The sequence below is a fragment of the Nannospalax galili genome, unplaced genomic scaffold (genome assembly GCF_000622305.1).
Source record: "Nannospalax galili isolate Female #2095 unplaced genomic scaffold, S.galili_v1.0 scaffold424, whole genome shotgun sequence".
Taxonomy (NCBI): Eukaryota; Metazoa; Chordata; class Mammalia; order Rodentia; family Spalacidae; genus Nannospalax; species Nannospalax galili.
The window spans coordinates 1,488,071-1,509,146 of NW_008352334.1; the positions used below are offsets into that span (position 1 = coordinate 1,488,071).

General features: G+C 43.2%; 1 protein-coding gene across 4 annotated transcripts in view; it reads right to left on the reverse strand.

Annotated features, from left to right (window-relative positions):
* Aff4 (AF4/FMR2 family member 4) overlaps positions 1-20,843 on the reverse strand; it is a 75,414-nt gene extending 54,571 nt beyond the window's left edge. For 3 of the 4 annotated variants that reach the window (XM_008849336.3, XM_029554206.1, XM_029554205.1), the window contains exon 1: positions 20,628-20,842. The gene's annotated coding sequence lies outside the window, so the exon portion shown is untranslated. Of the gene's footprint in view, positions 1-20,627 lie in introns of all 4 variants that reach the window. The other variant, XM_008849335.3, reaches the window with a different exon arrangement.
* Positions 20,844-21,076: the final 233 nt, after the last annotated feature.

A 21,076-nucleotide genomic window follows, 5' to 3' on the forward strand; every position in this document is an offset into this window, starting at 1 on the left:
GAACTGGTAAAAGAGGAGCCAGGGGCTCCTCCCAAGCCCATGTGACCCCTGAGGAACAGAGCCTCAAATGACTTTAAGTGTAAAAATAACTTGATTTATTTGGGCCAACTGTATTGTCTTAAACACCCAAAAGGAAAGTATAACCAAAGAGTAAAGTCATCAGTGTATATTTTTTAAATATTTTATTTTCATTTTATGTATATATGTGTACTGCCTGCATGTAGGTAAGTGCACCCATGTCATACAATGCCCGGCAGAGGACAGAAGAGGCTGTCAGATCCCCTGGAACTGGAGTTACGGACAGTAGTTAGCTGCCATGTGGGTGCTGGGATTTGAACCTGGGTCTTCTGCCAAAACAATCAGTGTTCTTAATCAATGAGCATCTCTTCAGCCACTCAGTATATTTCTTTAAGAGTTCAAGGGATTACACTTCTCAGATGTTAGCTTAAGTCTATATAAAAAGTTAGACAATTATTTCTCATTGATGATTTTGTTCCTTATCAGAAAGTGCTGCTCAGATGTAAGACTTCAAATCTTGGTCTGCAATACTGTAGCGCCCACCTATAGCTAAGGGAGACAACCTGCTATTGTTCTAAAATGATGGATAAATTTGTTTACTCCCCCTATATAGAAGCCTTTGAGAGAGAACTGACACCGATTCTAACTACTCCAATAGCTATCAAAATACCAGAAAGCAAATCCTGAATCCCCCCCCGCCGCAAGCCACGACTCTGACCAGCAGAGCTGAGGAAAGGACAACACGGATGCCAAGATGAGGTTCACTTCACTTTTTCTTCCCCTTTATTCCTCCTCATCCCCCAATATATATCCTCAGTAGATCCCTCCCACAGTCAGGTCATAACTGGGAGCCAATCAGGTGTGAACACACTACACTTCTCCTTCACATCTCCTATTCACCAATCAAGGACTTTCTTTTCTCCCTACAGGTAAGTTATGCAATTTGGGAGTCTTTTAGATAGACCCACTGAAGGGGTACCCCAATTGCCTCACCCTGAATACCTGTTCAGCATGGAGGAAGCCAGAGCAGTCTGCATTCTGATTCCCTATAGGCAATTTGGGTAACCTCTTCAGAGGATGGTGTGATAAGAATAGGAGGTAGGACTTGGCTTCACAGTTAGGGTAAAAAGACCCCAAAGAAAAGTAGCCAGTTTCTTGGCTAAAAGTCAAAATGTCCTTGGGGCTTCTTAGCAACATACTCTGTTCCAAAGGCCAAAAATGACAAAAGTATTTGGGAACTCTTATCTAATCCCTAAAAGGACTTTAGGGTTACCTCTTCAGAGGGGTAATATTAGAGTAGCAAAAAACCCCATTTAAAAAAAAGGAAGGAAGGAAGGAAGGAAGGAAGGAAGGAAGGAAGGAAGGAAGGAAGGAAGGAGAAAGAAAAGAAAGAACACAAAGTTGTCAGAAAAAAGTGATGGGGAAATATGGGAGGTGATGGAGGCGAGAGCATGGGTTGGGTCTGATCAAAACACCTTATATCCATGTATGAAATTCTCAATAAAGTTCTTTTTTAAGTAAAAAAAAAATTTTTTTTAAGGCCTAGGAACTCATTTTCAATGTGGCTTTGTACCTCCAAATGCACATTCCCTAAGTCATAGGTGATTCAAGTGGTTTCCTTATAAGCAAGGGCTATTTGCTGATATGGACAGGTTTAACTAGAGTACAATCTCTGTCAAAAATAATTCTTAAATATACAATGTCTGATAAAAACATAAAACCCAAAGCTGACGTGGTGGTGCACACCTTTATTTCGAACATTTGGGAGGTAGAGGCAGGTGGATCTCTGTGAGTTCAAGGCCAGCCTGGTCTACACATAGGGAGTTCAGGTCCGCTGGGGCTACAGGGAGACTGTCTCAAAAAAACAAAAACAAACAAGCAAAAAAGAAAGATAATTATGCTGGACCTTGTTTTGGGTTTATGGGTTTTTTTTGAAGGCATGGGCCACCACACCCAGCTACAATTATCCTTCAACTTCTTAAATAGTCTAAAAAAGAAAGCTCCAAACTTCAATTAAACTATAAACAAGATATTGTAATACAGTAGATGAGATAAGTATTTCAGTTCAATTTATATAACACATCAGATATATGATTCAGGAAAGTAACTTTTATACCTCCATTTTATCTTATACAAAAAAGTCTATCCCACTTAATATGATAAGGATTATATAACTAGACAAAAGAGGTATTTGAACCTATGTGAACAAACTACATTATATAGAAGTAAAGGGTAAAACATAAAGGGTAACTGCAGATAGACATCAAAAATCTTTTGGAAATGGTAAAAATGTTCTATAATTAAACTATGGTTCTATCATTAAACTATCATTGAAGTATACACTTAAAACCAAGTGCATTGTATGGAATGTAATTATGTTTTTTAAAAATATTTTATTTATTATTTTTATTTTATGCATATGAGTGTTATGCCTGCATGTAGGTAAGTACACCTGTGTCGTGCAATGTCCACAGAGGTCAGAAGAGGCCGTCGGATCCCCTGGAACTGGAGTTACAGAGAGTTGTTAGCTGCCATGTGGGTGCTGGGCTTAGAACCTGGGTCTTCTGCAAGAACAGCTAGTGATCTTGACCACTGAGCCATCTCTCCAGCCCCTGTAACTATATCTTTAAAAAAAAAAAAAAAAAAAGCCAGGTGTGGTGGCACACACTTTTAGTCCCAGTACTAGGCAGACTGATCTCTGTAAGACAGAGGCCAGCCTGGTCTACATAGTGAGTGCCAGGTCAGCTGGAGCTACAGGGAGACCCTGTCTCAAAAAGACAGAAAAAAAGAAAAAAACCAAAACCAAAACCAAACCACAACAAACCCTGTTCTTTTTAAAGGAATACAATCAGCTTAAGGAAGATCTTTAATTACTACCATCTGTCTGCTCTGTCCACATTACCGAACTGATAGGTTTTAGGTCCCCAAACCTCGAAAGCAATTCGGGTAACTCCAGTTCTAGAGGATCCAACACCCTCTTCTGGCCTCCATGGGCACTGCACAACACACATACACGTACTTGTAGGCCTCACACTCATACACATAAGAATAAGTTATAAGAAGTTTTTTTAAACCTAAAACTACCGGCAACAACTGTAGATGCCTATCACTGAAACACTCTCATGCCGTTCAGGAGACAAAGGCTGGGAAGAGAACATTACCATCTCCCAGGATTTGAGGTACCGATCTTAAACATACCCTAACAACTAGATCTAAGTTACACAGTATTTCAACAAAGAATGGGCATTCTTCCTAAGCACACCTGGAAAGTTTTTGAGACTAGACTGCATGTAAGACAGTAAAATAAATCTAAAAAGAATGAGAGCAATAAAGGGTTTTCTAACCACACACACAAAAAAAAGTTAGAAGTCAAAACCCAAAGAAAAATTGGGGAATCGACAAATATGTGGCAATTAAACAACACATTCTTAAATAACCAAGGGCTCAACAAGAAATCTTGAGGGAAATAAGGAAAGAGTGTAACGATGAAAACTAAATGAAAACAAAATACACCGACACTTATGAGATGGGGCTCAGCAGAAATTTTTTCTTCAGTCTTTTTGAGACAGGGTCTCTCTGTAGCCCCAGCTAGTCTGGAACTCACTATGTAGGCCAGGCTGGCCTTGAACTCACAGAGATTTGCCTGCCTCTGCCTCTGGAGTGCTGGGATTAAAGGCTGCACCATCATGCCTGGCTTTTAGCAGAAATACTATAAATGTAAACCTTGACTTTATAAAAGAAAAATTTAGGGTTGGAGACATGGCTCAGCGCTGAAGAGCACTGGATGCTCCTGCAAAGGAACCCAGTTTAATACCCAGTACCCACATGGCTGCTAATAACCATCTGTAACTCCAATTCTAGGTGATCTAACGGCGCCTTCTGGCCTCTGTGGGCACTGCACATATGGATGCACTTAATACATGTAGGCAAAACATTCAGACCTAAAATAAAGTTTTTAAAAAGATTTGGCCAAGAGGTGGTGGTGACACATGCTTTTACCTTTAATCCCAGGACTCAGGAGACAGGGGCAGGCAGATATCTGTGAGTCTGAGGTCAGTCTGGTCTACATAGTTACAGGTCAGCCAGGGCTATATAGTGAGATGCTGTCTGAAAAAAAATTTTGAGAGCTAGAGAGATGGCTCAGCAGTTGGTACTCTTACAGAGGGCCTAGTTTCCAGCACCCACGTCAAGCAGCTCACAGTCAAGTATTAACCAAAAAATAAATGGATAAGCAAGCTACGGTATACACATACAGTGGAATATTCTTTAGCCATGAAAAGAAATGAAATTCTGCTACGTACTACAGCATGAATGAACCTTGAAAACATTAGGCTACATGAAATAAAACACACACTGGAGGGCACATACATGATTCAGCTTAACATGAATAGAATGGGAAAATTCACAGAAACCAAAGGAACAGAGGTGGGGGCAATGGGGAAATACTGGTTTATAACTTGTCAGCATTTCATTCAGGATGAAAAAGTTCTAGAAGAGGTGATGTAATGGAGTAAAATACTGTGAATGGACTTAATACCATGAATTCTACATGTAAAAGGACAACGTTTTATGCTATACATATGTTTATTTTGCTATCCAATAGGGATGGATGTACTCTAAATACATGGCTATACATATGAAATTACCAAAGAATAGAAGTTTGGTTTTTTGGGGGTTTTTTTGCGACAGGTTCTCACAAAATCGCAACTGGCTTCAGAATAAAAATTTTAAATGATTTATTTATTTTTATTTGTTACATGTATGTTTTGCCTACAGATATGTAAGTGGGCCTGTGTTGTGCAAACCCTGTGGAGGCCAGAAGAGGGCATCAGAGTCCCTGGAACTGGAGTTACAGACATTTATTAGCTGCTATGTAGGTGCTGGGGACAGAACCTTGTTCCTCAGGAAGAGCAGCCAGTGCTCTTAACTGTTGAGCATCTCTCCAGTCCTTAAGATTATTATTACTATTTTGTCTTTTTGAGACAGGGTCTCCCTGTAGCCCCAGCTGGCCTGGCACTCACTTATGTAGACCAGGCTGGGGCTAAGGGCATGTGCTACCATGCCCAGCATAATTTTTATGTTTTAAGTTAAAAAATTAAAAATAATTTAAAATGTTACTTTTACCTGCCCCCCGACCCTTTTTTTTGAGACAGGCTCTCCCTGTAGCCCCAGCTGGCCTGGAACTCACTATGTAGACCAGGTTGGCCTTGGGCCACCTGCCTCTGCCTCCCAAGTGCTGGGATTAAAGGCATGGGCCACCAGGCTTAACCTGTCCCTTTCAAGTGACTGTCACACTGTTAGGACCCCGCCCCCCCCATTACTGTCATAACAATTATCTGAAAATGGGGCTAACTACCAAATTATTGAGTGGCTGAAACTCTAAAAGTCAAATTTAGACTTGAGCTGAGATTTCAATTATTTTGATATTTATTATGACTGCTCCTCAACTATAACTTCACCACAATGCACCATGGTAAAGCACAAAGCCTCATGGACCCAGAAACCCCTTTTGGCCTCATTTGCAGGATGTTCTCTACCCATGAGGACTTCAGAAGAGATCACTTCTACCAGTCTGGGAAACTGCACACCTGGAGATCAAAGCCAAACTAGCAAAACATCAAGTCCCAAGACACTGCTTTGTACAGAAGGGCTCTTGCCCAAAATGTAGTCATGAGAAGACGTATGCAGTTCTTGTTTTCCTGTGCTGGGAACCTAGTGCTTCACGTATGCTAGGCGAATACTCCACTGCTGAGCGACACCTTGAGTCTAGTCTTCAGATGCAAAATAATGAAAGCAAAGGGAACAATTCCATAGCATTTTTGCCTTTTTAAAAAATATGTCGTGTATGCACATGTATTTGTTCTTATGAGCATGCGGCGGGGGGCAGAGGTCAACTTTGGGTATCATTCTCAATCACTCTCCATCTTATTTTTAAGACAGGGTCTCTCACTGAACTCAGAGCTCATTTATTTAGGTAGACTGCCTGGCTAGCCAATGAGCTCCAGGGACCAGGGATCCACCTCTCCAGCGCTGGGAACACAGTCCCATCACAGCATTTGACCCACTGAGTTATCCCCCTAAGCCTGTTATCTTTTGTTTTCTTAATCAAAACTTTTTAAAATTTATTTACTTATTTTTATTTTATGTGTATGAGTGTTCCTGCATGTATGTTAAGTGAACCAATGCATGCAATGCCCATGGAGGCCAAAAGAGGGGAGTCAAATCATCTTGAACTAGAATTACAGAGGTTGTGAGGTGCCATGTGGGTGCCGGGAACCAAACTCAGGTCCTCTGCAAGAGCAGCCAGTGCTCTTAACCACTGAGCCATCTCTCTAGCTCCTAAAATCATTAAAAAAAAAAAAAGACAGAGTCTCAGTCTGGACTGGAAATGATGTTGCAACTGAAAGTGACCTCGAACTCCTGACCTTCCTACCTCCACCTCCCAAGTGCTAGGATTACAGTTGTGCACCACTACATCCAGTGCTTAATCAAATCTGTGTCTGCTGGGCATGGGGACACAAGCTTTTTATCCCAGCACTCTGGAGGCACAGGCTGGCAGATCTCTTTGAGATGGAGGCCTGCCTGGGATGGTTTGATGAGTTCCAGGCCAGCTAGAGCTACAGAGAGACTCTGTCTCAAACAAACAAAAAAAACCTTTATGATCATCTCAAGTTTTCCTCATCCTGTTTCCTAAGTCATTCTCAACCAGGCTGTCACAGCTTCCTAAATATCATATAGTCTTTCTCTTTGCTACTTCAACAAGGTTTTTTTTTGGGGGGGGGTCTTTTTGAGCAAGGGTCTCCCTGTAGCCCCAGCTCTTCTGGAACTCATTATGTAGACCAGGCTGGCCTTGAATTCACAGAGATCCACCTGCCTCTGCCTTCCAAGTGCTGGGATTAAAGGCGTGTACCACCACGCCCGGCTCAAGTATTTCTTTAAAAAAAATTTTTTTTTAAATTTTATGTATATGAGTGTTATGCCTGCATGTAGGTAAGTGCACCCCTGTCTGTGGAGAACAGAAGAGGCTGTCGGATCCCCTGGAACTGGAGTTACAGATGGCTCTTAGCTGTCATGTGGGTGTGGGGATGTGAACCCGGGTCTTCTGCAAGAACAGTCACTATCCTTAACCATGGAGCCATCTCTCCAACCTCTTAACAAGTATTTCATGGAGCCCTATGACTTTCCCTGATCTTAACTTATTCAACAAATGACCTTGTCTTATTGGGCTAATGAGATGGTTCAGTGCATAAGACACATGCAGCCAAACCCAACCACCTCAGTTCAATGTCCAGGACTCATGTGCCAGAAGGTGAGAAGCACTAACTCCTGCAAGTTGTCCTCTGACCTCCACACACGTGCTGTGATCAATGCATTCCCCACCCTAAAGAAAAAATAAAAGTTTAAAAAATTTTTTTATAGAATATGTGTTTAAAAAAATTAAAGACATACCATCTCATCAGTCAACTCTCAGAACATCTGAACCCATTCTCTCCTCTCCTCCAGGTTATACAGGAAAGCACTTCTTCTAGTCAAGGAACAATCCCTCCAATCTGCTACCTTCTGGCTCTTCCCTCAAGAAATGTGAGCTTCTTTTTCTCTAAGGGACCTTGAGCCCTTTCTACCAGCATTCAAGTATACTATTCTTTTTTAAAAGGTAGGAGTAGGGGGCTGGAGAGATAGCTCAGTGGTTAAGAGCACTGACTACTCTTACAGAGGACCCAGGTTTGATTCCCAGTACCCACATGGTGGCTACAAACCATCCTTAACTCCAGTTCCAGAGGAATCTGACCTCCACGGCATTGTACAACACAGGTGCACTCACATGCATGCAGGCAATACACTCATACACATAAAATAAAAATAATAGGCTGGAGAGATGGCTCAGCAGTTAAAGAACAATGGTTGTTCTTGCAGAAGACCTGGGTTCAAATCCCAGCAGCCACAGGACAGCTAACAACTGTCCATAACTCTAGTCCCAGGGGATCCAACAGCCTCTTCTGACCTCCGTGGACATTACACGACATGGGTGCACATACCTATATGCAAGTGATACACGAATACACACAAAATAAAAAATTAATTAATTAATTTAAAAAAAAGCCAGGTGTGGTGGTGCACGCCTTTAATCCCAGCACTCGGGAGGCAGAACGACATCGGTGCACTGACCTACATGCAGGCAATACACACATAATAAATAAATAAATAATAATAAATAAAATATTTTTTTAAAAAAGGTAGAAGTAGCCAGGCATGGTGGCATGCCAATCTGGCACTGGAGGCAGGATCTCTGAATCAATGCCAACCTGGTCTATCTACATAGCCAGCTGCAGGCCAGCTGGGGCTACAGGGAGATCTTGTCTCAAAAAAACAAAAACCAACTAAATACATAAAATCTTCTTAAGAAAACAGCCAGGCATAGTGGTGCACACCTTTAATCCCAGCACTTTGGAGGCAGAGGCAGGCAGATCTCTGCGAGTTTGAGCCCAGCCTGGTCTACATAGCAAGTTCTAGGCCAGCTGGAGGTTACAGGGAGACCCTGTCTCAAAAAGACACACACACACACAAAAAAGAAAAGAAATAAAACGATTTTAGCTGTGTGCAGGGGCACATGCCTATAATCCAAGCACTAGGAAGCAGAGGCAGGAGGGTCAGGAGTTCAAGATTAACCTCCACTAGTCCAGGCCAGTCAGGGCTGCAAAGGGGACTCCTGCCTCAAAAAGGCAAAAAGCAAAACGCAACTACAACAGCAGAAGGTCACCTCATTTGAGACCTTTGCAACATGTATGTACAAAGTTACCTGGGAGACAGAAGCAGGAAGATGGAGCTCTAGGGTAGCCAGGACTATAGTGAGACCTCATCTCAAAACAGAAGTTATTCTGTTCTATAGAAAACTTAAGTCCAAAATTCTCCTTCAGGATTTAAAATATTCACAGCTCCAGTTCACCTATTTTATTAAACTAGCCTCTTCACCTGGATGAATGTCCTTCCTCTCCCAAGTTCTAAATGTATCCATCTCATACTTCACCACACAGCCCACTTCCTCCAAGAACCTTCCAAGGTTTCTGTCACTAAAACTGCTCAGTTCCTGAAGCGTGTCTTTCTAAGTCATTTGGCACTTGGCACTTCCCTCCCACTAGAGCTACTGCATTTGCTGTTACCCCGCCTCCAAAGGAGGAATTCACTCCCACATCATAAGCTTCTGGAGAGCAAGAAACATAGATGCTATTTAACTTCTGTCTCCCCACAATGCTTCACTCAGTGACTAGCAGGCAGATACTCAAAATGCTCTGTAAATTTTACAAAGGTCACAACTGTAGTGTTACTGCCTCAGAAGGCAATACAGTCCATGGAAGTACTCATTAAAGGCTGGTTTCAGAAGGCTATGTCACTCATCTTTTTCTACGTACAGATAACCTCCCATTTCCTATGACTTTGGGTTATATTTGTCAAAAGTGAGAGGACAAGTCTTTATTCTGTATTTAATATTATCCCATAAAAGCATTAATAATATTATGCAAGTTCTGTTTTTTAAGGCAACTGTTCTGAAAGACTATACCTAACAGAAAACCTAACAGAAATACAGATGAAAATTACATGTACAAACAGCTGTGGTGGCACACTTATAATCCCAGAACTCAGAAGGCAGAGGCAAGAGGATCAATAAAAAGTTTGAGGCCAGCCTAGGGTATGTAGTGAGTTTCAGGCAGCCAGGGATACAGTGAGACCCTGTCTCAAAAGAAAAAAAGTATACAAATGGTCCATTTCTATTTTTACTTAAAGCCCCATGTTCAAATATTCACCAAATGCAAATGGGTGCTGCTTGTTCGGGACAGACCTGAACATATACACACATATATACATATATGGATTGTTTGTTAGAGGCAGGGTCTCCAGTAGTCCAGGCAGGCATCAAACCAGATCTGAGGAGGATCTTTAACTTCTGATCCTCTTGCCTCCCTCTCCACTTCCCAAGTGCTGGAGGTGCTGGGATTACAAACATGCACCGCTACAACTGGATTAGGAGGTGCTGGGGATGGAAGCCAGGGCTTCACATATGATATGTAAGCACTCTTACCAACTGGGCTACACCCCAGCCTAGACCTGAATATAAAAAGCACGTTAACCTTACCACATTTCATAAAACAAGTACTTGACTAGCTTATATACTGTCAGATACTATACTAGAACTAAAGATTTAAGAACCAAAAGTAAGCCAGGTATGGTGGTTGGCACCAGCCTTTAATCCCAGCACTTGGGAGGCAGAGGTAGGTGGGTCTCTGTGAGATGGAAGCCAACCCAGTCTACATAGCAAGTTCCAGGCCAGCAGTGGCTACAGGGAGATTCTTTCTCAAATGGAAAACAAACAATAAAAACCCTAAGTACTTTACAACCCCGAGACTTGGTTGCACATAGCCTGACTAGGGAGGGAGGGAAGGGCTATGTGAGTTTAGGCAAAGAACCTGTGCAACAGCAGAAAAGAGGAGGGAGAAAGACACACCCAGGAGTGGGACGTGGGTCAGGTACAGCTACAAAACAGGCTTGGGGGACTAAGGTGCAAAACAGAAGATATAGAAGAACAGGGATACACAGGATAGAATTGACCTGAGAGTGCCTCTCAAATCCTGCAGATAAGGGTACCAGTGCAACGAAATGCAATACCCCAGAACCCAAGTGCTGGCTTCAGTGATTTCCACTATAACCGTAACAAAATAGCATATACAAATAGTTACAAGTTCATCTTCACAGCTCTTATATAACCATAAAACTAAAATCTTTAAAAATTAAACACAAACCAAAGTTTAAAATAACAATGTACCCTTTAATCCCAGCACTTGGGAGGCACAGGTGGGCAGATCTCTGTGAGTTCAAGGCCAGTCTGGTCTACAAAGTGAGTTCCAGGACAGCTGGGGCTACAGGGAGACCCTGTCTCAAAAAGACAAAAAACAAAACAAAACAAAACAAAACAATGTAACAGATGTTTTGCAAAAACTAGACCAACATGTTAAATATGGAAATATGTAGCAAGAGATCTGGTTCTATTTTTATTTTATTTTTTGCAATGCTAGGTTTCAGATAGGACTTTACAAAAGCTAGGAAAGTACTCTATCACTGAGTCACATTACCAGCCCTAAGTTTTATATTTCTGTAATTTGATTCCAATAATATTAATGTGGACAATACATGAATATGTTGTGTTAAACAGATTTAATAGCTGCAAACCTTTGTAAACTAGTTCAGGGAAATACAATCTATGCTACCATATCAGCTTGTTAAGTTTGTTTATTGGTAGTAAGGTTGTCTTTGAGACAGTCTTGCTGGTCTAGACTGACCTGAATCTTACCATCCTCCTGGCCTCATCCCAATGTGTTACGATTGTAGGCATGCCCCATACCCAAATTAGCTGGTGATTCTTGAGACTCTCATGCAGCCCAAGCTGGCTTCAAACTTACATGGAGGCAAAGCTAGCCTTCAACTCCTTACTCTCCTGCCTCCACCTGCTAGGATTACAGGCATGCACCACCAGAGTGACTAGCTGGCAATCCTTAAATGCTGATTTAGTAAGAGATTTCACTTGTTAATTGTAACTATCTGTCTTGTCGTTTACAAGTAAGTACTATAATCTTTTATCACTGTGGAAGTTTGTAACAAAACACTCAGTGGAAACAGTATTCAAGTTGAGTAACTCTAAAGATGAGCTGCACTACCTTACAGTGAAAGCATGATGCTTACTAGGCCAGGGTACTATTGGACTTGACCTGCCTGTAATAACACATATCATGTCATGATCCAATTTTACCCAAAATCTTTCCCTGCTTAAACCATTGCAAAATCATTAGTGTAATGAGTTAAAACCACACAAACGCAATAAGTAACAAAATCTAAACATAGCAACAAAGTCCCAAGGGAGTATCAGGCTGGAAAGCCCTGCTTCAGAAGTTTCATAAAGTTCATTAATGCCCAATAACGCTCAATTATAAGAGTAAGAAAATGCAAAAACTTCAAGTCTTTTTTCTTTCTTTTTTTTTTTTTTTGGCTTTTTGGTAGAGTCTCCCTGTAGCCCCAGCTGGCCTGTCACTATGTACACCAGGATAGCCTTGATATCACAGAGATCTGCCTGCCCCTGCTTCTAAACAGGGGACTGGGACTAAAGGCTTGAGTCATCAAGCCCTCCCCTACTAATGAGTTCACTTGTTGGCTCATGCCTGTAATCTCAGCATTCAGGAAGCTAAGGCAGGAGAACTGCTACAAATCTGAGGTCAGCAGCTCCTGAGAGACCGCCTCAAGAAAAAAAACAATGTGTGTGTAACATATGCTAATAAAAACAGTAAAAACTATTTAGGGGCTGGAGACATGGCTCGGCGGTTGTTCTTGCAGAAGACCTGGGTTCGAATCCCAGCACCCACATGGTAGCTAACAACTGTCCGAAACTCCAGTTCCAGGGGATATGACAGGATCTTCTGTCCTCCGCGGGCACTGTACAACACGGGTGCACTTACCTACACAGAGGCAATACACGTATATTTTAAAAACAAACTATTTAGGCCGGGTGTGGTGGCACATGCCTTTAACCTCAGCACTGGGAGGCAGAAGCAGGCGGATCTCTGTGAGTTCAAGGCCAGCCTGATCTACATAGTGAGTTCCAGGACAGCTGTGGCTACAGGGAGACCCTGTCTCAGAAAGTGTTTAAAAGAGCAGTGACTAAGACTTTCAGTTTAAGGGTAGAAATTATTCTGGTACAGGGCAGAACAGATTAGACTAGAAATACAGAAACAAATGAGAAGGCTGTCAGAATTATCCGAGAGGGAAATGGTTTCATCTGTCTGTATAAGGCAACAACAATGAAAATGAAATAACATTAATGCAGATAATGTCGAGGAAGGGTTTGCACCCAAAGATGTGAAGGAAGTAGACTCCTGCAGGCCAGTCAGATGTGAGGAGGAAAACACAGGAATCAGGGACACTGTACAGAGCACAGTGACAGTGGTGGTATTCTCCAGGGCAAGGAAGGACAGAACTGAGGTGAGGGCACTGAGAAATGGAGCGTTAACAGGAACATGCTGAGCACTTATTAGGACAATCTGATCGGCTTCTAGCCTCATCTCAACCTCAGTTTTTCCTGCAATCTCACTACCCTATTCACACAGCCGAACTAAAAGCAGACATGTTACTACAATGTAATCTGTAGTATGATCTTACCCTAAGAGTCCAGCACACAGTACTAGGTCAATGCCCAGACCCCACCTGCTTTATGTGGTATATGATATAATAATGTCTAATATGGGGGGCTGAAGAGATGGCTCAGTGGTTAAGAGCACTGGCTGTTCTTGCAGAAGACCCAGGTTCGAATCCCAGCACCCACATGGCAGCTAACAACTGTCTGTAACTCCAGTTCCAGGGGATCCAACAGCTTCTTCTGTTCTCCACCAGCACTGTACCACATGGATGCTCTTACCTACATGCATACACATAAAACAAACAAAAAAAACAACAAAATGTCTATTATGATAACACATTATAGTTAAAATATTATATAGACTATTAATATATAATATTAGGTTTAACATTACATATTATATAGGAGATCTACTATATTGTATAATGTATATATAATTATATACTATCTTTACAATCACATATATCCTTTTGGGGGGGGGCTCTTTTTGAGACAGGGTTTTTCTGTAGCCCTAGCTGGCTTAGAACTACGTAGACCAGGCTGGCCTTGAACTCACAGAGATCTGCCTTCCTCTGCCTCCCAGAGTGCTGGGATGAAAGGCGTGTGCTACCAGGCCAGGCAACAATCACATATAGTCTATAAACAAAACTCCCAAAGCCACTGCAGTAAATTAGGGATCTTGTAACTTACATTAAAATCATCTCCAAGTATCCACTACAGCCCACTTGATCTTTTTTTAAATTTAAAAATATTTTATTTATTATTTTTATTTTATGTGTATGTGTGTATTGCCTGCATGTAGGTGAGTGTACCTGTGTTGTGTAATGACTGAGGAGGACAGAAGGGGCTGTTGGATCCCCTGGAACTGGAGTTACAGACAGATTAGCTGTCATATAGGTGCTGGGATTCGAACCTGGGTCTTCTGCAAGAACAATCAGTGTTCTTAACCGCTGAACCGTATCTCCAGGCCCCCCATTTGATCTTCTAAAGCAAGAGCCACAATACTTTTTTGGGTCAGATAGTAAATACATAGGCTTAGCAATCCATAGAATCTGTTACTCAACTGTGTTCGTGAAGCAGCAAAACCAGCCACAGACAATGCATAAACAAAGGACGCAGTGAGTTTCAATAAAATCTTATTTTTGGACACTGAAATTTGAGTTCCCTATAATATTCTCTTGCCAAAAAAACAAAAAAAACATTCTTTTAGGCCGGGTGTGGTGGCGCATGCACTTGGGAGGCAGAGGCAGGCAGACCTCTGTGAGTTCAACATCAACCTGGTCTAACATATACAGTGAGTTCTAGGCCAGCTGGGGCTACAGGGAGACCCTGCTTCAAAAAGACTAAAAAAAAAAAAACCAAACCAACAAACAAAAAAAAGTCTTTTGACTCTTTCCCCACTATTTAAACATTTTTTTTCATTTTTTTATGTGTATGAGTGTTATGCCTATATGTGTGTAAGTGTACTTGTGTGTGCAGTGCCCACGGAGAACAGAAGAGGGTGTGGGATGCCCGGGACCTGAAGTTACAGACGGTTGTTAGGGGCCATGTGGGTGCTGGGATTCGAATCGGGGTCTTCTACAAGAACAGCCAGTGCTCTTAATCACTGAGCCATCTCTCCAGCCCATGACTCTCTCCTATTATTTAAAACAAAATAAAAATATGAAAGTCATTCTTACCTCATAGGCTGCACAAAAACAGGCACCAGGTTACATTGGGTCTACTGGCCATAGTTCACTGACCCTTGTACTAAGGCCACATAGAATTACCCTCAGCTAAATTTCCAAATATCCTTTCAGCATTAATCTTAATGTAAGACAAGGAAAATCTTTCAGTGGACAGAACACAAAAATTTCATTTGGTTAACCAAAGAATTCACTCCATTCACAAGGATGTCAATAAACTTGCTAACTATATCATTTAACTTTACTACTGTGTGTGTCCAGTAAGATGAAGATCAATGTAAGTTTTGGAATAATAATACCTTCTCCCTCCCATCCTAAGAGTTTGTTCTCAGAGATGTGGAAATAACTCAGTGATATGTGCCTACCATACACAAAGCCTGAGTTCAACTGCAAAACAAAACTAATTTATTTGATTTCCACTACTGTGTATCAATTAAGAGATAATTACACTTAGCATTTAACCCCCAGTTTTCTGACTTGTGATTAAGAGTACATCAGCATTAACATCAGTACTTAGTGAACAGTAATCTGTGGATGTAGTTACTAAATACAAAACTGGGTCATATCTCATGGAAGAAATGAAGATGTTTGCTGATACATAGTTGGAATGTCAAATTCAATACACAAGAAGAGGCAGTGCTATGTATGTGTACTAAATAGACACAGGATAAAAGGGACAGAATGTTTTTCACTCCATCTCTTGCCTGTGATTTTGTAAATAAAGTCTGTTATTTATAAGGCAGACGATAACTAAAGTAGATGGTCTGAAGGTGGACATACAACCTAATGCGTCCCTTCCTGGGATTTGAGGCTGGGACTCTGGGCCATTCTCTCTGTGATGACAGAAGACCTCAGATTTTAAATTCAGAAGATTTAGCGAGTGTTGAATTTGGTCTACAACCACAGAAAACTGAATACAGTTCAGATGAAAGGGAACAGTTAAGCCCTAGAGAGCCAGTCGACTTCTCTCATCCTCCTGTGGCTCAATGTTCTTCTTACAATTCTTGGGACACTCAAAATGCTTCCAATAAATTCCTCCTTTTTCTTTAGCTAGGTGTGTCTCAGTCTCCTAACTAAAAGAGCCTACTGGAAAATCTGGAGGGAGTACTCAGTTAGATGAAAGAATTCTAGTGCTCACAAATAACTAACTTAAAGATGACAGATGTTCTATTTTGAATCTAGACTGTATCCCAAAGGCTCTTGTATTAAAGGCTTGATGCCCAGTCTGTGTTGCTGCATGTGGCAGAAGATTTAGAAGGCAGGGCCTAGTGAAAGTAAATCAGGTCAATAGGGGTGTAGCCTTAAAGGAGATATTGAGGCTCCAGCCAATCTGTGGGTCTACTGCCCTTCCTTCCTCTCTTTTCCCCTCTTCCCTCTCTTCCTTCCTCATCTTCATGGCTGCCACAAGGTAACTAGTTTCTTCCATCATGACCTTTCACTACGATGCACTCCTGTACCAAAGCAACAAGAGACAAGTAAAATGCACTGAAACTTCTGAAACCCTGAACCATAAGCATTCCCCCTTTAAGCCTTTAAAGACTCGGATGTTTTGTCCCAGCATTGGAAAGCTAGCAGTAGCTAAAGAAATTTAAAAGGCTATGATCAACTCAGAGGAATAAACACAGAAGAACAAGGTTAAAATCCAGGGCTACTAAAATCAAAGGGATAGTCAAAGAAGTAAGTCTGCAAAGAACAATACTATCCAGGAGAGAGACAAGGCAGGGGCAGCCACAGAAGTCAGGAGGGGCTGGCTGGAGAGAAGGCTCAGTGGTAAAAAGCACTGGCTGTTCTTACAGAGGACCCAGGTTTAGTTCCCACAACTCCAGTTTCAGAGGGAAATCCAATGCCCTCTTCTGGCCTCTGTGGGCATTGTGCATACATGTGCACTTACATACATGCAGGCAAAACACTCATAAACATAAAATAAAAATAAATAATTTTTTAAAGTCAAGGAAGAAAGCAGTGTCAAGGAAGTAGTAACATCAAGTATAGAAAGAAGTAAAGGACTAAGCACTAACCATACAATTTGGCAACATGGAGATTACAGGTGGCCTTGGTGGTGACTGAGAATCAGGCTGAAGCTCAAGAACGAGTGAAAAGCGCCCCTGCCTAGTCTGTCCATTTAAAACAAACAATGCAGTGGGGCAAAGCAATATTACACCAGGAATTCCCAGAACTTAGAGGCAGGAAGATTAGGAGTTCAAGGATATCCTCAGCTACAGAGTGAGTTCAAGGCAAGCCTGGGTGGCAGGAGACCCTGTCTCAAAAAACCCACAAAAATAAAAGAAAAAAAATTCAAGTTTGAACCAAATCTTGCTTCTAGATATAACTACTATTTATAGTAAACACAGGGGACAGAATAACACACTACATACAATTAGCACAATCCAGACAAATTTCAAAGTGCAAAAAAATCTGGTTTCTTCGCTAAAACAACTATATAGGAACAATGGTAAAAAGGCAGAAGGATATCTACATGTACATTTTTTTAAAAACCTACAAAACTTAATGCTGCATCTACATCCCAGCATTTGGCAGAAGCATGAATTCAAAGTCAGCCCCAGCTACACATCCAATTTGAGGACAGCCTGAGCTACATTAAAACTCTGTCTCAGAAAAAAAAAGGCAGTGTCAGTATTAAAACACTTTAGACTATTACAGATATTAGTGATAAATTTAGTTGGCTCTACCACTTTATATCAGTACCTCTAAAATGCTCAAAAAGCAGCCAGGTATGCTAGTGCATGTCTACAACCCAAGAATTCAAGAGGCTAACACAGGAGGATTGCTGAAAGTTTAAGGCCAGATCTACATAACAAGATCCTGTCTCAATTAAGTAATCCATCACAAGATGTGATGCAGATGATCAGGAAAAAGTTACTAACTGGAGCATTTATTATTGCTACTCCAAGAGTGGATGGAGTAGCACTTTAAATAACCAAGATGGGAACAGAGAGTTAACAAGTGAGGAGGGCACTTGTCTTAAACCAGAGGGAACAGCACCAAGGTACCCAGTTAGTTAGCTACACAGCTACACAGTCTTTAGGCACTAGCTACATTCTATTTCACATTAACAGACTGCCAAACACCCTCCCAGAAATCAAATAGAATTGCTCCATCTTATCAGAGGAAATGAAAAAGGAAATGGTGAAAATAGAACGATTGGGGAAAGCTGGGAAACCTTTATATTATAGAGCAAAGTTTTTATGTAGGATGTTTATAGAACAGAGATAAAGCAAATAAATAAATAGGTAAAACCTGAGCTAAGCATGATAGAGCATACTTGTAATCCCCCGCAATCTGAGGTCAGGGGAGAAGATCACTCAAGTTTGATGCTTGGATGCATGAGACTGTCTCAATAAATAAATAAGTAAATAAATAATAAATCTAAGCATCAATTTTTTTGTTGTTCTTTTTGAGACAGGGTCTCCCTGTAGCCCCAGCTGTCCTGGAACTATGTAGACCAGGCTGGCCTTGAACTCACAGAGATCCGCCTGCCTCTGCCTCCCAAGTGGTGGGACTAAAGGCATGCGCCACCATGCCTGGCATAAGCACCAACTTTCATAGTTGGCACTGCACTTGTGAATTCAGGCTGTGCCTTCAATATGTAAGATTTTATGAAATACTTTGCTTCTATGAAAGGCACTCCGAAGGGAAGGGTCCACACATTCTGGACCCCATGCTAAGCCAATAGATGGCCCAAAGAAGCAATACCTGTTTTCTTTGTTCCCCTCAGGCACAGAGAAAACTATGACTTTTGCCTGAGCCCTCAAAAAGTAAGACGCAACTTTTAGGAAGCTTCAACTTCTATTATCACTGAAGCTGATACCAATTTTTCCCCTTTCAAATACTGATCACTTTGCTCATATAACTTAGGATTATTTATGAAATCCTAGATTGGATAACTTGATAAAACAATTTCAACTTCAAAATACGGTAACATTCAAATTCAGTCTAGCAACTGCATAAAATACTGGGGAGGGTAGACGAGGAGTCAATACGGTAGGTACTTCCTCTAGAGACACTACAACAGGCCTTTAAGTAAAGTAACTGTTCCAACTAAGGTACGGTAACTTCAGCAAAGAGAACCTGTGTGTCTGAATGTGAGCATCTGACAGGTAGAAAGCTCACTGAAACGAAGACATTCTATTTTTTGGAGTTCTTCATTTCACACCTTCACTAAGACACTGCAGTCACCTTTACACCCCAAAATTGTAGAGCACGTTCCAATCAACACAGCTAAGCTCTTTCCCCCCCAAGCAAACAGTGAAGGTCTGGAAACTCAGTCACCCTACCATGTCCCCACTTGAAGCAAAATCTTAAAGTTGAAATGTGCCTAGTGTTTCTACAGAGCTAACAAAAATCAGCCTGCAAGTGACCACAGCCTGCATGACAACTGCTAATGTTAAAAAAAAAAAGAGAGAGAGAGACTGCTTCTAGGTTTATTATGAAAGACAATTTAAAAAATAACCTTTGAGGGTTTTTGTTTGTTTGTTAGGAGACTGAGAAACGCAGGAATGAATCGGGAGGATAAACCCGAGAGTTGAGGAAGCCAGCTTTGTGGAGCACGGAGAGGCCACTTGCCAACACCTCTTTATGCATACATGACCGAGGATGATGATTCTGGGCAGACCTGGTCCACAAAGCTTTTCATCTCATCCCAAATTAAGAACGTTCTTATAAAAATTTCAATTTTGATAAGTGAAAAGGACAGTCAGGCAAAAGCTTCGTCGAATACGGAAACAAAGCTTTAAGCTTTTCACAATCTGAGCGTCCCCCTCCCCCCCGCAAAAAAGCACCCATCTTCAATGTCACACAAACAGCCCATTCACCGGCAGATTCCGCAAAGGAAAACACCAGGTCTGGAAAGGGAGCCAGCTTCAGTTTCAAATCTCAGCGGAGGAAGAAAAGACAGAATGCCGACTTGCAACCGACAAAACTCGGGAGAACCCTCCAAACTCTCCCGTCTTAGTTTAGAACTCCACAAGCATTTCCGATTTCTTCTCCCAGTTCCCGATCAAGGTGCGGCTTAGTGACCCCCCCACCCCAAACTCTTCATCCCCATCTTCCGCCCCCCCGCCCAGTGGAAGAACACCAAAGTGGAAGGAACAAAGCACTGACGTCAAGTACGAGATTAACCCTGAGCGCAGGCAGTTGGAGGCGAGGCCTAAACATCCACATCCGAGCCCGAGGATTCGGGGTCCCCAGGTAACAGGCCGACCCACAAGGTGGACAGGGGCCGGCGAGCGTCCCACCCGGGGGCCCCTCCGTCAACGCCCCCGCCCCTGGCCGTCCGGGGCGGAAATTTCCTTTTTTTTTTTTTTTCCCAAGGAGGGGTGATGGGGACTGGGGGAGGTGCGCAGGATCGCGAGAAGGCAGGCGAGAGCTGGAGGGGTGCTGCCCGGACCGGGCCCCATTTTCCCCTCCACCAGCACGGGCACAGGACTTCTGGGGGGGGCGATCGGCCCGAGGGTGCGCGAGCAGCCATGAAGGAAAGGACTGAGGAAGAGAAGCGGCGGCAGGACAGGCTTCGGGGACTGCGTGCCAGCTGGGGGCTAGCCTCGGAACAGCATCCCAGCCGGGCAGGGACGCGGGCGGCGCGGAGTCGAGCGGTCCGCGGCCCCCGGGTCTCCGCCCTAGGGGCCCCACGGGCTCCCCCGTCCGGGCCTCGCCTCCCCCGAGGTCGCGTCCGCCCATCAGCCCGTCAACCCGTCTGTCAGGCGCCAGGGCGGGCGGGCGGCTCTCCTCACCTCCAGTCCCGGCTCCGCTAGGCCCGAATCATCTCCCGGCTGTAACTGCGGCGGCGCCGGGCCTGCACCGTCAGCGGACGCGCATTCGGCGGCCCCGGCGGCGAGGGGCTGCGGTCGGGAGGCCTGGAAGAGCGGACGCTGCCGCACCTCACACGGCCGACGCCGAGGTCCCGCCCCGCTCCATGACGGCCGGGCCAAGCCCTGGAACGGCTGACTGAGGCGGGGGCGGGCTGACGCAGCCCTGGCACCGAGAGCCCCGCCCCGTCCGCTGGGGGCGGTGGCGACGACAGCGGCGGCGACCACTTGGCTCTCGCAGCCAGCCCCGGGATTGACGCAGTGGCCGTGCGGCCCACGTGACCGCGGCCTGGGCGGTGGCGTGTCACGTGACCAGGCCGCGCCCCTCCCGCGGGCTGCCCGGGGGAAGTGGGGCGGGGGCGCTGCGGGCCTGA